General features: G+C 42.6%; 1 protein-coding gene across 1 annotated transcript in view; it reads right to left on the bottom strand.

Annotated features, from left to right (window-relative positions):
- The window catches only part of MET (MET proto-oncogene, receptor tyrosine kinase), an 89,753-nt gene extending 71,816 nt beyond the window's left edge, over positions 1–17,937 (bottom strand). Inside the window, exon 1 of the mRNA XM_077178967.1 lies at positions 17,820–17,937. The gene's annotated coding sequence lies outside the window, so the exon portion shown is untranslated. The remainder of the gene's footprint in view (positions 1–17,819) is intronic.
- Between the last annotated feature and the right edge of the window lie 1,350 nt (positions 17,938–19,287).

The following is a 19,287-nucleotide window of genomic DNA, read 5'->3' as shown; positions in this document are numbered from 1 at the left end:
CAGTAACATTTTTCTGATATTAATTAGTGATAACAGAATCCTGGAAACAAATCTAGCCTGGATTTGAAAGAAAAAGAAAAAAGAGCAAGGATATTGCTATAATTCGAAAATAGTCCCAGTACACAAACTGCTGACTTCCATATTGTATAGGGCAGGAAACTGTCTTCTCATCCTCTGTAACATCTTGCTATCGTGAATTTTTTTCCTGCTGTGTGCTGGGATGAAACCAAGAGCTTTCAAAGTTTGTGTAAAACACCCAGAATTCACACATGATCCATGTTCACATCCTGCCTGGCCAGTGTCAAGTGCAGGCCCCAGCACTGGGAGAAGTGGGGGCCTGGTCTGACTGTCTGCCTCTATTCAAGCAGCACTTCCACCCAAGACACTGCTGAAATGTGATGCATTCCTGCAGATTCACTTCTGATGAGCCAACGTGTTCTGACAAATACTAGATTAAGCAGAAAATTCCAAAAGTGCTCTATTTCTGACACCAGCCAGAGGTAGATATACTGTTACTGTAATAAGTTTAAACCACTTACCAGAGGCAGCCCTGCAGTGGAGAGACAAAGCAATGGGTGGGACAAGAGTTGCATGAGGATGAGGCGCCACCAACACAGGCAAAAAAGATCAAAGGAAGGTTACTTGACAGGCACCTTATTTGTTGCAGTATACTCTGTACTATATTCTTGTTTTAATGTTCCCAAATAGATTTCCCACCCAATAGGTCCCTCAGTTTTCAGTTTACAATCCTCCCTATTCTTCCAGTGTCTAAAAAAGAGGATCCCTAGAGGTCCAACAATCAGTACCAATGTGCACTGCAGGGGTATTTAGAGCCATAAATACTATCTACATATTCTTTCACTCCAACCATATTTTGGGATGTGAGGCCAGTATCCTCAGACAGTCAGTAAAACACCACTGATTTCAATCTATGTTCTGGAGACCAAAAATTCCACCTTAGACTCCTTTAGCAAGTGAGGCTGGAATGGAAAATTTAACAGTAAGAAAAAAGGTGGGATTCAGTGTGATGTAAAGGATGCCAGGAATAATAGGTACTTTATTTTACCACTACAGGAAGGAAAATATGAGCAATAAATGAGAACCAAGTCATCTTTTCTCTTCTATTTGAGTTTCATCATCGTGCTTTCCTTTGTGCACTTTTGAGATGTTTCAAGCATCGTCCCAGACAGAAATCTGCTGATTCCAACCTATGGGAAGCTCTGGCTCAGATTTGTGGGCAGCTCTCTAGGGAAGAGGGTTCTCCACAGCCCAGGTCTTCAGCATACTGTGAATCTTCTCTCAAGGTGCCTGACACCAGAAGGAACATGCCCTACAGTGAGACATGTATAGCTCAGGGAGAACACAGGAGTCATGTGAAGAGCATTATGAACTTCACAGTCCTCACATCATATAAACTCTGCTCCTTCTTTCTCAGAGTCTCATGACATTTGGTGCCACTTTTCATCTGCATCTGACCCAGGTTCTTTCTCTATTCCTGCACTGCAAGCTCCAGCACAGAGCTGCTCTTTTATGACCTTTAGACCAGGTCACTGCAAATACACTTCACCTGAATACATCCTGAAGAAGCAGAGAAATCTTGGTGAATTAAAAATTCAGTCTTTCTTCAAAGGTCCAACAGCTCTCCATAGCATACACTCAAAGGTAATTTGTTGAACTTACAGAGTTTTGATGAATTAGAACCAAAATACTTGTGCTATAGCTACAGGTCAAAGAACTAGCTGCTCTCTATCAGTTGCAGAATGAAAACAAGGAAACCTTTTGTTTCACTGCTTGGTTTGAATGATGGATGCTGTTCAATCTTTTGTGACCTTCCTGTGACATGTGTGTGTGTCCTTCATGTGTCTACAGATGACTTGTAAGTTTTGGCTTGTGATGGCCATCAGTGAGCAATAGCTGTCATGGATTATTCCTTTTGTAAGAGATATTTTCAAAGCCAGTGTCATGATGCGCTCATTTTTCCATCCCTCATCAGATAGTAGCCAGTAAAACTGATGAGAAAATAGATTTTGGTTAACCATTGCAAATGGTTGGTAATGATGTGTCATATTAGTGTGAGTGCTATGGCTGGTGCTTTGTTTTTGTACCATTAAGTTCTCAAATGGTAATCTTCTTCCAACAAGTTTCATTCCCTCTAATTATGACTTGGGTGATAATTTGTAAATATTGAACATCATGTCTCTCCTTGGCACTGTTTGCAACTGTACTGACAAGTCAGGCCTGGCCTTATTGTGGAATATGTTCAAACTGGCATATGCAAGGAAGCCAGAAAACACAGGCATGCTTGTTTGCCTTTCCCTCATTTCAGAAACTTGGGTCCCATTTATCTCTTATCACAAGCACTCCATGGATCTGCACAAGCTCAGACAACATGCTGACATGAAAGCATTTTGTTCGTTGTTTGGTGCATCTCATTTTTCCTAGCTTTATTACAGAAAAGGAAATGGCAGGGTCCTCTATCCCACAGAGAGTGTTTGTACAAGAACATATTTAGTCCTGAGATAGGTCATTTCAGGTTAGGTGATGGCAGAGCCATGTTAATTCATGTTTCAAAAACTCTATTGTCAGCAAATGGTAGCCTTTTCCCTTTTTAAAGCTGATAGTATGGTTTTATACTTTTTCCAGTGGGAGAGTACATTTTGTTACTTTGGTCTCTGACAGAGTTGAGGTGGCAAATTTATATAGAATAACCCTAGTGACCACTCCTCCTGAGACTTCAGTTTGCTTTGCTATTTTGGACTAAAATCTGTGCCAGTGCAGGACCTGATTCCCTGTGGTTCAGAGGCTGTGCCATGGAGAGGACATCATCATTTAAGAGGACAGGGAAAATGGGAGGGGGTGATAACAGCTCCATTCATCCAGCTTTAATCAGTTGTTGCAAATCTGCCACAGCAGTGGCATCAGCTTCAACAGATAAAGCTCACAATGGATGTGTCTTCACCAGACTTTTCAATTAACCAATTGCATCTGTACACAAGGTTGAGAATATCTAAAACACTTAGTGAGGGTAACCTGTTTTCTAAGTTCAGAGGTAAAAAAAAAGGCTTTAAATCTGAACTTAGTAACCTTAAAACAACAGAAAGAACAAGGAAATTGAAAAAGTCAGCAGCAAACACAAAAATTATCCTTGAGCTGAATTCAAATGGCTAATGTGAGTTAAAATTCATGTTCCCTTGTCTTCAGCACTATTTCAGCTCTAGGTTAGGTCACTCATCCTGACTAGGGTGGCAATATTATTTTTCCTACAGCATGATATGCACTGTAGCACAATTCAGTTTTCCAGAGTATAGAGCCAAAGAACTTATTATCAGTGATTTAGGCTATAAATTCATTCATAGCAGAGGTGGGAGGTTTCTATTTGCTCTTTTTATTCTCAGAGGTGTGTGCCCATGCAGATGGCTGATGGGGAAGAACTGTTGGGCAGGGCACAGCCTAGGCAATTGCTGCAGGATCTACCATTAACTAAATCCTCTACATACACAGTGCAGTCATGTGTGTCAGAAGAAATTGCTTTCATTAGCAGGTTCAACTGATCTGTAAGCCTTTCCTTACAATATTGAAACACATAAAAAAATTAAATTATCCCTGCATAAAACACACTCTTTAATATACATAGTCCATTACTGGGTCTAATATACCATTATAAATCACAGCAGATATCAAAAGAAGCATTTTTGTTGTCTAGCACATTTATTTTTAACAGGCTTTAAACCACAAGAACACTAATCTAGCCTTTGCAGTGGAGAAAATGCTATTCTTACACTCATTTGGCATTTTTTGGAGGTGTCCTGCAGTGCAGTAGAGTATTTTATTTGAATTGCTTCAGAACTTAACATCCTAAAGCCAACTCATGTCATGGGTCTCTAGCACAACTGGATTTATTTAATCATGTTTTGTTGTGATGGGCTACAATGGCACTACTGGTTCTTCTGTAATGAACTTCAGCAAACACTCACTGATATATTATAAATGAGTGGAACTGATCAAGAGCTATATATTGCTCAAAAAGATTAATTTAATAGGTGGAATACATCATTCCTTGCAATTGAGATAAATTTCTCATGTGAGAAAGCAGTACTCATTTTAAGGGCTGAGGAACCAATTCCACAAAGAACATGGACTAGAAGTCCAGAATATACATAGAATGACTGAAAACAGAAAAATACACCAAATAAGGTAGAACCTTCACTGTCTCTTCATGCTTATATTTGCAGATGGATTTGGGTCTTTAAGTAGAAGAGGCCAGCTTTCCACATCTGGATGATAAGAATGGAAGGATTTAAAAAAAACCTACGGTATTGTTTAGCAATAACAGGAAAATAGAAAGCAAGCTTTGAACAACACAATTATTCCATCCTGTTCATCTGAGATGCAAGTCAGCAATTGTGGAACTTCAGTAAGAAAATAACTGTGGTGTTATTGTGGCACTTTACCATTACAATTGAAGTAAAATAAACCCAGTTCTAGCATAGACTTAAGCTTGGTATCTGCAGCAAATAGTTCAGCCTGACGACTGACATATGAGCACCTTACTCAGTGCAAAGGCTCAGTACCAGCAGAAGAAGAGCTGTGTGTGTGAGGAGAGTAACATGCTGTGCTTGATATAGTGCATGCCATGACTAATATCACAAGGCAATATTGGTCTTCTGGGTCAGGTTAGTGCATATGGAGATATTTGGGGGTCACTTCAATTTTTTCATGTTTGAACAGACTAATTCATCTCTTATCTATTTTCACCAACTATGCAAAGCAAGGGCCTTTATCAACTTCTAGTGAGTTGAGATAAATGCAGACACACCCTAGTGGACTGAGGAAATCACACAAGCTCGCATAAAGATCCAAGTCTTTGTTTCTGGTGTCACAGAAACACCTCACAGTAGGAGAAAGCAACTTACTTGCATTTCTGAGTTGATCCTCTTGATCAACTTTTTTGCATGAGTCTGAGCATTTTGTGGTTGTCTGTACTGAATGAGGACAGTGTGATTTCCTTGGAATGTAGTTCCTCCTTTTGTAAAGAGCCAAGTTGGCAAACTTGGCTGCAAGCACAGTTTTAGCTCAATTCCCTCAAATAGTCTCAGCTTAGATTTGCTACTTTATGTTTTATGGTTATAACATCTATCTACCTGAATTTTTGTATTGAAATGCAGAGCATATTTTGGAAGCCTTTCCCATCTTGTAAAGCTAACAACCTTCCATACTGTGACAATTAAAGGAATGGCATGGGTCTTAAAAATGAAAAAGATTAAAAGGCAGATATCCATGAGTAACCAAGACAGCATACAGATTTGATCTAAATGTTCTAACAGCAATTATGAATGATCTTGATGCAGGACATTTCCTGCAGTTTAATTGTCATTTGCTGCTAATGGTTTTTAGGAGTCTCTGAGATAATAACTCTTCACAGCCAAACATTAATCTCTTCAAAAAAAAAAAAAAGTTCTCTATGTCAATAGATACAGATAGTAAAGTATATTATATATTATAGCTGGCCAAAATAGTGATTATAAGGTATGTTTTATTAGAATGGTACCAATGGATCTACTTGCCCACCAAATTACCAAGTTTCCTTTTAATGTCATAATAAATATACTAATATCAGCAACTAAAACCCAAGAAGTCCCTGAATTCTTCCAAGGTGTGGTACAAATACCTAGGATACTAAGCAAAAGAAATTGTGCTGGCTCTGTTCTTTCCTCTGAAAGAGCTGGCAGGATGGTGTCAAGCAGCAGCTTTCTGCTTGGTGGGCACACATAAAGCATGCCACTGTGTGCCATGACTTCACCCTTCTCACTTAATGCGTCTCCAAGAGCCACAAGGCAAATTAGCAACCAAACTTACGGTCAAGGATTTCCAAAAGGCTGCTGATGCCTTGCTTGATACACAGCTTGTCAAGCTGAGATGTCATGGTCAAACTGTGTAGGGTCCCAGCAAGATCAGCACATCGGTGTGACTGAGCTGGGCTCACAGATTTGAAGAACTGGCCCTAAGGCTGGAATGAGACCCTCAGCTCTGCTGGGGGTGGCTTATCCAGGGAAAGGAAAAACCAAGAAAAAGCTCTGCTGGTGGACCTGTGTCAGCACTGTACAGAGGACTTTAAGTTGCCTCCAAGTTATCTCCTTGCATCTAGGAACTTTTGTGGGGGGAACTGGTCTGGCCTGGCACAGTCCATTGGGCTGATACTGTGTTGGGCTAATATTGTGCTTTGTCTGCTTGTATACTTAGTGCTGGAAAGAAGACTGCACTCCTTCCGTGCTCAAGCTGGCTCCACAACCTACAGTCACAATTGTGTAATGCTGTGTTTGAGATAATCAGCCCTGCCAAACACAAACCACCTCTATGCAAAGCTTTGGTGGTCTTTGCCCCAAGTGAAAATGTGGTGCAAACACTCAAAACAGCTACAAACAAAACTGAATTGGCTGTGTTTGTAAATTTGCTAGTGAAAGCAATGGGGTCTTTATTTATGCCCCAGCTTCATACATAATCTGATACCAAAGTTAATAACCTGATGGTCTACTTAGCTTTGTAGCGGCTTTTTGATAATCAAACAGGAGCAATGTCAAGGATAGTGTTCATTTCCCATCTGTGTTTGGTTAGGAGGTTATGACCTTTTCTTTTTAATGCTGACCTCGCTTTTGTCACTGTAAGTTTATGTTATTGCAGTGCACTTTAACTGATGCCCTACTTTCACTCAGTTTAGAGAGGGAGCTAATGACACTCATTGGCATGAGCGCTGCCTTGCTGCGAACCGGTGATTCATGATAGCCTTCCAAGGACCTTACGGAATTGGCCTTCATAAATCCCAAAATGGCCTGGGACCAGCCTATCTGACATCCTGGCTCTCACCAGAGGCAACAGTGTCACAGCTGCAATCAGGAGAGTGGCTGATCTGTAGCAGCCTCAGCTCCCTTTTTTTTGGCAGATGTCCCTCAGCAAGGCTCCATCAGCCACAGATTTTATTTTGAAATATTATGTTGACCTTCAGAAGATGCTGAAAAGCTCAATAGTTTGAAGAAGGAGTTCAGGGATGGCTGAGCAGTCTGAGTTTTTTCATGCTAATGGGATCTTTTTTTGTGAGCTTGTTTCTGAAAAGATTTTTCAGCTGGTTCATTTACTTTCTTTCAGCCTGTCCTCTCCCCTCATTTGAAGAGACCTGGGAAGCTTAAATGTGCAACTGTTGCTCTTCAGAGGCTCTCATTTATACTGGGCCCAGAACAAGGTTTTGGACTTGTTTAGACCCTGAAATGCTTCCTTTAGAAATCTGGAGCCAGATAAGAGTCTGTGAGATAAGCAAAGAGGCTGTTTCCAAACTTCAAGAGGGTATTTACCTTTCTCATTGGGGTGAAATGAGGATAATGGATCCATTCTTACAAAACACCTCCAAAACACAAAAGGCTTAATGCTGGTGTTTACTACAGGCATAGCACAGAAAGGCTGAGCTGTAGCATGGTGCCTGCCATTAAGGGGCTGATTTAAAACCATGGTCCTCATCCCTGCATGAACAGGCTGGCCAAAGGTCTAAAATGGGACTTGGGACTGGCTCTGCTGCTTTTGCCCCCTGCCCTCTCTCTGCAGCCCCTGCCTGCACCCTCCTGCCCTTTTGCCATGAGATCCAGCAATCCACCACCCCATGGCCATTCCTCACTCTCCTCCTGCTCTTCCTGTCCTGGTGGGAAGATGCAGAGAATGGAATGTGAGTCCTCCTGGGCAAAGCTGTCCCGATGCTTTGGAGCCAAGCCAGCTGGGAGGAGGAGAGGGGATGGCGTGTGGTGCTGGAGGCTGCCTGTCAGCAGCAGGACCCGTGCATGGCTCCATCCTGTCTGGGCACTGCAGAGGAGCTTGGCTGGGAGCTGTAAGCCAGCCAGGACTGAGAGACTCTTACTGCTCTGTCTTCTCTTCCAGAACTCCAGCTCAGGTGAGATCCAGGGAATATTCAGCACAAAATGCTGACACTGGTTAATCTAAGCACCTGAGAGTTTTGTGGCCAGTGAGTGTTAGCTTTTTAGATCTCTTTGTTGGACTTGTGCCCTGACCTCACTCTAAACCCCATTTGAGATGCCAAAGCAGCCTCTCTGGATTTTCCCCATAATATTAAGCTTGGTCTGTTTATCCAAAAGAAAAATAATATGGCAGTGGTAAAATTGGAAATTGGTCAGTAAATGTATGTTTTTAATTTAGGACTTCATAGTGAAACAATTGCTTCTAAGCATGATGTTTTACTAAACAGTTGATATTTAATTCAATATTTTGGGTACTGAACAAAGGTCACTGTCATTTAGCAGGAACATTTTCTTTTACATCCCTGCTCCTACTAAAAATATTCAAATCATATTGTATTACATATTAGCACCGTATATGTTGTGTTCAGACAAAAAATATGGACTTCTTATCATTAATAATTACTCACTTAAGCATTTTAAATTTTGTTTGATGTTTGGGGTGAGGATGGACAGATCTCAACTCTTACACACCTTGCTTTCACACAAAAGCCTGGTTTTGGACCTAAGCTAGGTGAGGATAAGCTACATTCCTTCACTGTGAAGCCATCATCTTTTCCAAGACTTGACTCCACAGTCTCTATGCATTCATTACTCTCATTGATTCCTGTGATAGTTGAGCTGACTAAGGACTAGAGAACAGGGTGCTTAAAACAGGCTGAAAGACAGATCAGTGGCAATGACAGGATCTCAATACTACCTCATTTAAAATGAGCAATTGATGATAGAGGTAAATACTGAGATGTAGAAGACGTAACAGGAATAATAGGTGCAGAACAGTAAATCTTTAAAATCTTATATATTGTTAATGAAGATAATAATTACTCTTTACAGAAAGGCTGAATTAACCAATGCTGCATTTCTAAGTAACTAGCTAATGGACACAGGCATTATCTTTCCATAAGTCTTTGAAATCCCAATAAACCATGAGTAGTCAAATATTTGACTGATGGGCTTTTACCCCTGTTAATAGCATGTGATGGTGGTCTCAGTAAATAACATAACTTTAGATTTCCCTCTTGCAGCTGGGAAAGGGGTACTTCCTTATTTGTAAGCCACCTCTTATTGCTCCTTGCTGCTTCCTGAAAGGCTTTTTATATTGTGAAAACAATTCACTGGTTGTTACCTTATTTTTGTGCCCTGCAGGGGATTTTGGGTGCACAGGCTCTGCTCAGATAAGCAGGGACCTCTCCCACTGCAGTCAAAGGAATTTTTAAGCCATTCCTGCTTACCTGCAGACAAAGGTTGGCTCAGCTTGTGTTTCACCTACAAGAGAATTGTGGCATTATTTGCATAAAAGAAGTTCTTTCAAAGTATGTTATATGAAAACCTCTCAATTTGAAAACAAACAAACAAAAATGCAACTTGGCCATCTTCAGGAAGCAGCAAAGTTGTCTCTGAGCTCTACCCCAGCTGATTTTATCAGGGCAGCTTACCTCTGAAGAAAAACAAATACATACTTATTTTTGTAAACGTGTTTTCAGAAGGAAGGAAAGAAAACTCCACAGAACTGGAAAACAGGTCTTCTAACTGAAAATGACCATACAACATGTTTTCCCTTTTTATAGCTCTGCATGAAAATCATAGGCTTCAGTTCTGCCATTAGAATGTCATTAATGATTTTTGTGATTTCATGTGCACTTGTGCTGACTTTACTTACCTTCTGTCTGGCTCTCACCTCTCTCAACTTCTATTAGCATGTTCTGCATTCACAACACTTCCTCTTATGTAGCCTTCCATAGTCACCCAGGAGAAAAAAAAAGGTGACTATTGTTGGTTAGGTCTTTCTGAATATAACCAGGAGAAGGAGAGAATCATCCCTTTCTCACAAATGGATATGCCTTACAATCCCTCTCTTTTGTATACAAAAGGTCAGGATAAAAAGGACAAAAATCAAATGTAATCTGATAGAAATAATAACTGAATTCTATGGGATTTAATGGAAGATAAAATGTAATGATATTTTAACATGCAGTTCTGAAGCACAAACAAATTGAATATTAAATTTCATAGGATAATTCAGAAACTTATAGTAAGGTTCCCATGCTAGATTCAATAGGATTTTCCCATTGTGGAAATTTATGGTGGAGAGCTGACAAGGTCTTGAAAATGTCACAGGAGAGGACATTCCCAGAAAAGAAGCTATTCATTCCTCTGAGAAGGGAAAAGGACACAGTGAAATGTTGCCACCATGTCATGTACTCTGGTAATTTGTTTGTCAGGCCAGTGTTTGCAATACCAGGCAAAACAGACACTTGGGAATTTCAGATTCTGACTGCAATAGGCTCAATATACCCTAAATACTAGGAAATTAAGAAATCAAAGTAAAGCATAAAAACAGCATGCATCTGGGTCCTCTGTTTTCAACTCTAGCATATTTTCCACTGCAGGTGATAGAATTTACACCCTGACTTTAACTAAAGGCACCTACATCCTGGCTAGGGAAAAACCCCCATTTACTATTTGAAGGTGCTGCAAACACACACAGTGATAAAACTCATTATCCTGCAGCACTCCATCCTTGAACATGTATAGGAAGGCAAAAACAAAGTGTTCAAAGTTTTCCCTCATCAAAGTTTTCTTTTCCTTTATCAGAAGAGTTAAACAGTTAAGATAGTTTTCAATCATCTGCTGCAAGCTAAATTGCATCTTCAAACATGAACAACATTTTCCACTTATCTAAATGGATGGTAAATATATTTTTAGGGTGAAATTTGGATTATTTTCTCTGATGCAGAGTGCTTTATCACACAGGGAGCTCCACATTGGCTCACTGCTTACTGCAGCCTATTACTGTTTGCATTCTATCTACCCTTTAAAAGATTATTAATATTGCAATTATACAAACATATATATTTTACTTCAGCTTTGGGCATTTGTAAGAATGATATTGAATACTGAGTATTAACAAGGAACATTTTCCCTCAGGAAAAATATTGGCCTCTAATCCAAAGAGCAAAAGAAATAAACCTAAGGAGTTTAAGGAAAGGTTTTACAAGACAGTAATATATAACATGTAAAATTAGTACCCCCTCTCTAGAAATAGACAGGAAAACTGAATATCATTAAAGTAACTTATTTAACATTTTCAGTGATATCAGGAGAGGGCAATTAATCAACTTTTATCAGTAATTCAGCTACCAACACCTCTCATTGTCTTCAGCAAAGCTGCCTCACTCTCTTTTATCCTGCTTTCTCAGACCTAACAGAATCTGGTCTATTTGGATGAGAAGACACATGAAAGTATATATAATAATACCCATATAATAACACCCATAACAGATATCAGGATATATAACAGCAATAGATAAAAGGATATATAATTCCCATGACAGAAATCCTAGTACAATTTTGAATGTAGAATGGTCTCAAAGATAGAGAGCAATCCAAGTCTGAGTTACCCCAGCATGTATCTAAGACAAATGAAGCTTGTGGAGTTATTTCAGTTTGTTCTTTTCTAGTCGTGCTTTGGGACAATCCACAGATTTGGGACATTTCTCTGGCCCAGCATTCCAAGCATTACTTGGAATGCTGGGCTTACTTGGAAATTTGCTACTTTTATCCTCACAGGATCATCCATGATGTGGGTGTGTAGAGGGGGAGAAGCAAACCCCAATGTCTTAATCAATATCTCTGATGGTCCTAAAATTCTGGTGATTTAGTTTGGGTCAACCAATCCAAAACACACTCTTACTTATGATACAGCTAAGGACAAAACAATAAAAAGTCATGTATGTCTCTAGGCATTGACAATGGCACAATAGGTCTATTTCTACCAAGCTTGAAATCTCACTAGCTAGATTAGTTTCAAAACAAAGTAAAAGAAAGGTGAGATTCAGCATCCAGCTCAAACAAACTAAAAATAAACAAACAAAAAAAAGAAACAGTAATTAAGAAACATAAATGTAATTCTAAATGTAGATGATAATTGTTTTCATCTAACTCATTAAACGTGCTCAGAAAGGATTTGTTTCCATAAAATTTCCATGAAAATAGATAGTTCCTACAGGCCTTAACAACTTGTACAACTATTAATGAGAAAAATTTAAAAGATATATCAGCTTTCTGTTAAAGTCAGAGAAGAGGAAATCCATTTTTCAAATATGGTGCAGACACACATGAAACTAGAGCTAAATCCAGTGTTCATGAAGAGTCAGTGGCAAAATTCCCAGGGACACCCACAAGACCAGAGTCTTGCTCAGGGTTCTTACCAGAAAAGTGGCACAGCCACAAAAACAGGTAACAAAAGCCAGTTTCCTAAGACCCACATGTGTTGTTGGAGGCCTGAGTGTTTGCAGTGGGTGATAAAGGGCTGGAATTCAGCTGAGGGCAGCTCTGCCAGATGTGGGCAGGGGTAGCAAAGCTGGAGCTGGGTGTGGACATGCCACACCAGGGCCATGTGGCTCTCAGCCCTAACAAATGCTCAGTGTAATCAGTCCATTAGTCCAGGTTTCTCCCAGTCCCAGACAGTTGTTTAAAATGAGCATTATTTGAAGCAAACCAGAAACCTTAACACTGTATTTCATAAATAACTGTAACTTTACTGCCTAAATTCATGGTGGTCCAGCCTTGTTCCTATTGCAGGCAAAGTGCCTTTCTGAGTGTCATCACCTCTCCCCTCTGAAGGAGGTCCAGCTGTGGCAGGTAGGGCACAAGGGCACGCCACGAGGTAACAAATATACACACCCCAGACTCCAGGAGGCAAGAGTATTATATGTGCTATATTTTTGGTCACCTGCCCATATCTGAGCAGCTGAAAACCCCTCAGGTATTACATGCCATCCTCCTGCAGTAGGGCTACCACCCAGAGGCCACCTGCTGGCCTGCTCTTTCTGAAGAGAAGCAGATTTTATGTGACTGTTCAGTCACAACCAAAGCTATGATTCTAGCCATTTTATAAAATATATTATATATTTGGCAAATTTCATATCCTTATGCTGAAAGAAAATCTGGCTGAAGCAAAAAACTTCCTGTGTGGGAAGTGAGCAACTTACATAATATAAAATTGTCAATAAAAATTAATTACTTACTGCTTAAATCTAGATGTCTTTATAAGTGTACCTCCTCAATTAACTGAGTCTGCTTGTAGAAGTGTAACTGAGAGGCCCCTGTGCTTCATCATCAACTCCAGCTATGCTATTTTGAAAATAAAAGACCTGTATCCTGTCCAAAAAATAAACTCTGGAGGTGACTTGCTGTGTTGCCATTTTGGATTACAAAAAAAATACTCAGCCAACACACAGGGGAAGGCTTAATTCCAGCAAACACACACATAAACAGGAAACCTCTCTCCAGTCAGAAGGTATTTTTCCTTCATACAATGGAGTTCAAAGATGTGTCATCATATAGTTTAAAACAATTGCTAAGGAACCTTACCATTTCCAATAGTTTAGGAATAGAGTTGGCCTCCACAGTTGAAAGTCTGTCTGAAATTGCATGGGAAGCACACAAACACTAACAAATATATGCTGGCTTAGGCCAATACAGAATTTTTAATCAATAAGCATGTCAAGCTAGGGGACAGGGAGGGGAGAGAATCAATTTTCAGAAGGCAAATGGTAACAACTGTAGATTTAATCAAATTGCAGATGCAATCCCTTACTATTCTCAATACTTTTGAAAGAAAGTAGTTCCATGGCAAAGAATGAATTTCAATAAATGTCACATATTTAGGTTTATTGCTGAACTTTTAAATTTATCAAGCTAGGTCACTGATCCCTCACAGAAATGATAACCATACATGTCAAAAAAGATTTTGATACTGTTTAGCTGGATAAACATCAAAATGAAGGAACTGCAGTAAAGGAAAGCAACTTACATAAAAAATTGTTACTTCTGTATGACTGCAGGAAAAAAAGATATGCCAGTGTGACCCCTCAATGTGAGGCTAAAGCTGCAACGTACACAAGGAAGGGGATAGCTATCAAATACCATGGTGATGGCCATGGTGTGAACACTTGGGCAAAATGAAAATCTTCTGAAAGCATTTGGCAATTTTCCTCCCACATGCATTTGCAATCAAATTTATCATTAATTCAGACAAGAACCTTTTGCTGCCTTCCATACAAAAGGACAATTGAATGTTAATTTTCTTGGGACAGGCAGAAGAAACTATCAGAGTTGTAGGACGCACAGAAAAAGCAGCATTTCGTTTAAGAATTTTAAGCTTATTAAACTCCTCAGCATTGCAGAAAATCTTCTGTTATTGACAACTGCTTGAAAAATTAAATGTTCTGGAGCACTTGCTTCCCTGGCGACTGGCGAGGAGAGGCAGAGGAGACGTTTCAGACCATTCACTGCTACTGTTGCATCACATGCACCCTTGTGCCTGGCTTATGTACACAGCCTCTCCTTGAAACACAAGCATTATAAAATTCTTAAAATTTGAGGATTATAAGCCCCTTAAATTATTTATCTCCACTAAAAGTCTATCTATTTTCCACTCTTATATTTGGTGGACTCAATTGCAACTAATTCAATGAAAGTCCATCTGAGCCAAGAGGACTCAGTCACCATTCAGCCACATCAAGTGACTGAAAAAGATCACAGCGTGACTAAAAAGTCCCAGAACAGATCAAAAACCATGGCAATCTACTTGGGAACACTGTTTGCTTCAAAGGAGTTATATCCTGGACTAACATGGTCTGATAACTTTACCTCTCTTTCCTTTCTCTAATGTTTAAAATTGGAGAAAGAAAAAAATACATTATCTTCTTGTACAACATCATAGCTTTCCTCAAGGCAAATAGCTTGGCAATTTGCTAGATTTGTTAATGCTAGAGGAAACAAGTTAGCACACATACCATGTGTTTGAATGCCTTTGGAAATTAGATTGAAACACTGATTTGATTTCCTAAAAGGTATCTTAAACAAGGCAAGGTTAGAGATTTGGAGAGTAATGAGAATTTGTGTGACTTCAAACAGCTCTACATAAAACAGACCTGATATTCTGGGGGGAAAAAGGTCACCTAATTATTCGTTTCCTGAAGGCCCTGTCTATACCACATTTCCCCTGGGTAAGGAAACTGATTTAAAAATGGCTTCTGCTAACATGTTTGCATCAGTGGCTATGTATGAGACAGAGATTTTTAAAGCCACTGCCAGGAAAAACACATCGTTTTTGTAAGAGAACAACAGAAACCTCCTCATCTTGGCTGTAGCAGAAAGATGCCATCCTCAGAGCTCTTCATGGAGCTGTGGCACTGCCTCCTTGGTGATGGCACGCTGCTTGGGCAGTGTGGCATGACCACCATGGTGTGTTGCACAGGTTTAATCACCAAATACAACCTCTGCATAGGAAACAAAACCAGACAAGATGCACAGGTTGGTGGTTCATCTGGGGGTAACAGCCTAATGAAACATGGAGTTGTACCACCAGCTCAAAGGACAGACAGCAAGGTAGCAACAGGGAGGTAGGAAGGCTGGACATAAGGGTTTCACAGGAGCCCACCACAAAGGTGCTGTTGCCACCCAAAATCTTGGCAAGGTGTGTCTGAAGTGTCACACACTGCATGCATTCCTTCTGCTTTGCACCAAACAGATCCTTGTAACCCCCTATTGAATTCTGTGTTTCTGTAGTTTCAGAGAATGCTGTTCAGCTACACCCTATCCCTTTCTCAGTCAAGAAACTATGTGTAGTGCTGAGGGAGCCCAAGCAGGGTTTCCATTACACTAGATATTTCACAAACACAGATGGAGATGGAGGACCTCTCCTTGCTTTCTGCCTGAAGCAATAAAGTCTAGACACATGCCCACCACGAAGCAATCATGGCACAAAGCAGATCACCCAGTGCTCTGTGACTCCCACTGCTGCAGCTCTGCCTCTCTGGCTACCCCAGCACAGCATGCTGCCGGCATCAGGTTCCCTTTGTGGCTGTGAAGGCAAGACTGCTGCTCTTACACTGCAGCCAGCTGTGCCACTTAGTCTCTGGAGTTCTGGAAGCCAGATTTGGGAGGCAGCAGGCTTTGAATTTCTCCTCTGAATTGAAAAAATACAGAGCAGACATTTGCAGATCATAGAAGAAGAAGAGTAGATGGATTTCCCCCTTTGATTGCATTGGACAAGCCAGAAGAGGTTTCAGGTCATCAGCTAAGGTACCCGAAAATCATAAATGCAGGAGAATCAGGATGGAAAAGGCAGTACTGGGAAGACAGCATTTGCTACTTAGTTTTGCTTTCATGAGCTTTTCATTGAACCTCTGCTGAATTTTGGCTTTCTGGCTGCCTTGCCCTGACTCAGTGAGCTCCCATTCATCTATGGCTGCACTGTCATCTACACTTGAGCAAATAACACGTCTGTGAACCCCTCCCCAGCCACAATATGTGCACTTTAGCTTACTAATAAAGAACTGCTATGCAGTGGTTGGCCTCTAAAGAGAAGGGAAAAAAAAGAAAAAAAGAGGAAAAAAGGGGAAAAAGAATAAAAAGGAACAAAAAAGAAAAAAAAAGGGAGAAAAGAAGAGAAAAAAAGAGAAAATCCTTATATGATAATAAAGACAATTCATTCCCTGTCCACCAAAAAGGCACAGAAGTTGACTCTCTTCTCTAAATAGCGAGATGAATGTTTTACAAAATATCCCAGTTTCCAAATGATTCAGTTTGTATTAGAAGACAGAAAAAGAATCATACAGTGCTGAAGAAGGATTAGGGCACAAAGAACAAGCGATACAGTCATTCTCCAAGTTACTTTGTTTTCAACATGCAGCTCCTGCCAAAGGCTAGCTTTTTGCTCTTGCAGTGTATGATCTGTAAACATTTAACCAGCTCTCTGAGAAACATGTGAGGACACTTTATCTTGCCTGATTATGAATCCAAACCTCTCAGATCTAAAATAAAAAGACAACAAAAAAGAGACACCATCCTCTTTTTGCAGCTGGACAATGAAAAAAGCACCTGTGGGATGAAAGCAAATGAACTATCACACAGGGCATAGGTTCTTCAGGAAAAGCATGCACTGCAGCTTGAATAAACCTCCTACAGGTTACAAACGCACAGTTTGTTAAACAATACTGCTATTTGATTATTAATCCTTATTGATGTATGTGCAAAACTTCCAATTTCTAAGGAGTGCATTCAGTTTTATAAAGCCTAAGACCACATAATTTAATGCTGACATTGAAACAGTGGTGGAATGCCATTATATGAGCCCTTTGCGATTTGTTTACCGTTCGAAGCAAATTCTGCTTTTAAAAATGGGTAAAAGAAGCCCCGAACAAACCCCAACAACAACAACACAAAAAGGCCATACCGCAAGGAAAACTGTGAACCCCGCACAACCACAAAGTACACATGCCCAACTTGGGGAATCCCGCAGGCTCACCCTGCGCCTCTCGGAAGGCGGTCGGACCGGCCACCACAAACGCGGAGCCGCCGTCTCCGAGTTGGAAGTTCCAGGCTGCAGTGCCGGACACTGCCCCGCGGCGCTCCTGCAGAGCGGGAAGGGGCGGGAGGGGCAGCGGCTCCGGCTGCGGCCAAGGGCGCTGCCCACAGCATCCCGGCAAGCGCTGCCCGCCTGCCCGCCGAGCGCTGCCCGGCAAGCGCTGCCGCCCTGCCCTACCCCGCCGCGGCAGCGTTCCCGTGTCCCGGCGCCCTGCGGAGCCCGGCCGGGGCAGGGGCCAGCCCGCAGCCCCGCACCGCCATCACCTGCCCCGCACCGCCATCACCTGCCCCCGCGGCGCCCGGCCCGCCCCGGCGGAGCAGCGGCGGCTCCCGCGAAGTTCCCGGGCGGGGCACAGGCAGCACCGCGCCGCTGCCCGTCCTCCCCCGCTCCCGGCTCATCGCCGTCCCCCCGCGGGTGCCGGTCCTTACCGCAGCGGAGCGGAGCGGGCTGCGCGCCGGCACCACGGCCGGAGGGGCGAGCGCTGCGCCCGGCGGGCTGGGCTGGGCTGGCTCGGCGCTCCCGGCCCGGCGGCCGGCCCAGCCCGGGCGGGCGGGGCGGAGCGGGGCGCAGCCCGCCTCACCTCCGAGCCCCGCGCCGCTCCGCCGCTCCCCTCCGCCCCGCGGGCTCGGGCTCCCCCGGCCCAGCCCCGCTGTCGCTGCTGTCCCTACCTGGGGGAGGCAGGGGCTGCGCGCCCCGGCGGGCAGGGGCTCCCTCCCTCCCTCCCGCACGGCACCTGGGCTGCGGGGCGGCTCTCCGCGCCCTTCCCTCAGGCGCCTCCGCCGCGCTGGTGGCGGCTCCCAGCGGTAAATCAGCCGGTCCCCGCGCTCCCTCCGCCCCTCCGGCGCGGTCCTGACCTGCCTGTGACTCACCACATCGCAGGAGCCCGGGTGCGCGGTGGGGGCAAGGAGGGAGGGGGCCTCCTTCTCTCGCTCCCCCTCCCCTCCTTTCTTCCCCTCGTCCCTCCTGGCCAGGCGCCCCCAGCCCGGGGGCAGGAGGGATGGCTGTCACTCCCCGGATGGAGAAAGCCAGGAGGACCATTGGTGGACCTTGTCCTGCACCTCGGTGTTTTCAGGCCAAGTGGGTACCAGTGGTGTAGGAACAGCCTCCCTCCTCACTCCCGGCCGCTGGGCACCCACCATCAGGTGTCAGTGCCTGACTGATACTAAAGCCTAACCCTAAGAGATAAAGATATGGGCACCCCTAGGCTTGTCCTGAGACCCCCCCAGGCTGTGTAATAGTGAACAAATTTAGCCCATATTGCACCATCATGGTGTCAGTGCTGACCGTGCTTTAAATGTCTATCCACATGTAATTCAAACAAATGACCTTATTTATATAGACTGTCAAGTAGCTGTCTTCCCCCATGCGTGCTTCCTACTAAACTGCACAGGTTGGGGTTTCTCCCTCACAAGATTTGCAAAGCAGATGATGACTTCATCTTTCAGAGGTGCTGAGAAACTGAGTCACTCAGCAATACTGCCTGTGCGATGTACAATTGTGGAGCTGCCGAGAGACTGCAAGTCTCAACACTGGGGCATGCAGCAAAGGATCCATCTTTTTTTCTGGTAACGAGTTTCAGCAGCTACTGATTTAAACCAGATTTTAAGTGAAAGGCTCCATATTCCAATAGAAGTTACTGCAGACATCTATTTTCCCTTTGCTTGCTTCCTTTTTTGGCCCCAACTCTGCTCCCCTTAATCATACCATTTAAACCGATGAATGTTTTTTGTGAGTGAAGTACAAGGAACTGTAAGAAACACTGCCCAGTTTCATGATTAACCATGGGAAAAATGTCAGACCTTACATCAAAACATTCTGTAAGGAAAATTAAATATTGTGTGTATTTGTTTTAGGCCTTGGATGTCACCATGCACAAAGACAAAGCTGTACAAGAGA

Source organism: Agelaius phoeniceus, chromosome 5, assembly GCF_051311805.1.
Source record: "Agelaius phoeniceus isolate bAgePho1 chromosome 5, bAgePho1.hap1, whole genome shotgun sequence".
In the NCBI taxonomy this organism is placed as follows: Eukaryota; Metazoa; Chordata; class Aves; order Passeriformes; family Icteridae; genus Agelaius; species Agelaius phoeniceus.
The sequence above is the reverse complement of the archived record's forward strand: the minus strand, read 5'-3'. Positions and strand labels throughout refer to the sequence as shown.